This window comes from Nelumbo nucifera, chromosome 1, assembly GCF_055504915.1.
Source record: "Nelumbo nucifera cultivar China Antique chromosome 1, China Antique-T2T, whole genome shotgun sequence".
Classification (NCBI taxonomy): domain Eukaryota; kingdom Viridiplantae; phylum Streptophyta; class Magnoliopsida; order Proteales; family Nelumbonaceae; genus Nelumbo; species Nelumbo nucifera.
In genome coordinates, this window is record NC_142649.1 from 74,440,641 (window position 1) to 74,442,147 (window position 1,507).

The window sequence follows — 1,507 nt, forward strand, 5'->3', positions numbered from 1 at the left end:
GTTCCATGGGCTCCTCTTGAAGAGTTGGGCACATATCAGTTGGATGCCCTACTACTGAACATATCCCACAAGCCTTAATCGTTTGCATATTACCTACAGCCATTTGATGAACAAGAGAAGTCAGACTCGCAATTTGTTGTTCAAGGGAAGAGAGATTTACCTCATTAACATGCTTTGATGGAGGGTCAAGCCTATAGCCGAACTGTTGAGAATTGGCCGCTATATTTGCAATCAGGTTTCTTGCAGCCTCGGGAGTTTTATCCACTAAAGCTCCTCCACTAGTAGCATCAATCATGCTCCTATCAGTGGGTTGAAGACCCTCATAGAAATACTGGATAAGTAGCTGCTCACTAATCTGATGATGGGGGCAGCTTGCACATAATTTTTTAAAACGCTCCCAGTATTCATGTAGGGACTCCCCGTTGTACTGCCTTACACTACAAATTTCTTTTCTGATGTTGGCCGCCCTTGAAGTTGGGAAATATTTTTCTAAAAATAGCCTCTTCATCTCATTCCGTGCGGTAATACTCCCAGAGGGTAGATAATAGAGCCAATCCTTAGCCGAATCCTTCAAAGAAAACGGAAAGGCTCTTAATTTAATTTGCTCTTCAGTCACCCCCATGGGTTTCATACTCGTGCATACCACATGCAACTCCTTCAAATGCTTGTGAGGATCCTCACCTGCAAGATCATGAAAAGTGGGTAAGAAATGTATCAATCCAGATTTTAATTCAAAAGTAGCATTAGCATCTAAAGCAGGAAAAGTTATGCTTAAGGGTTGCTGATTCAAATTAGGTGCGGCAAGCTCTTTTAGAGTTTGATTTCCAGCCATGATTTCCTCCTCTCTCAAATCAGAACTGCTAATAGATAGGGAATCAAGAGCTGGATCATTCTATTCAGAATGACTCCGAGCTTCTCTCCTTAACCTGCGCAACTCTATTTCTGGATCGTACTGCAAATCACCTTGCTTAGAGAATCGAGTTACAAGCATAAATCAAGGAAACCCTAATAACCCATGAACGACATACCATAAAAAAAATCTAGAATGATGAAAATAAATAAATAAATAAATAAAACAGAAAATATTCTACACTAAAACACAAACAATCACAGTGATCTATATTTTTTTCAAAAATTTCAAGAAACGAAACAATGATCACAATAAGCACAAAAACTGATTGGAAAGACTCCCCGGCAACAGCGCCAAAATTTGGCGTGCTGTCGTAGGCACCCAAAAATAAAACCTATACTCCTAAAAATAAATGCAGTAGTGGGAGTAAGGATCGTTCCCACAGAGAGTATCTAACCTAGTTTGTGTGTTGTGTGAACAAAGATGGAGGGGGGTTGTATGTAATGAAAACCAGAATTAAAAAGAAAGAAAATCAGAATTGAAAGGAACGAAATTCAAATGGGAAACAATGCAATTCAGAGTGCTGAAATTAATCAAAAGAACGAAACTTGGTCTAAGTCAACATCCACCATCATAATTTCACTACTGCTCATCGAT

General features: G+C 39.3%; 1 non-coding gene across 1 annotated transcript; it reads left to right on the forward strand.

The window, feature by feature from the left end:
* Positions 1-353: 353 nt before the first annotated feature.
* On the forward strand, positions 354-460 carry LOC148803440 (small nucleolar RNA R71). The gene has a single exon (XR_016081651.1). It is a non-coding gene; the product is annotated as a small nucleolar RNA R71 (small nucleolar RNA).
* Positions 461-1,507: the final 1,047 nt, after the last annotated feature.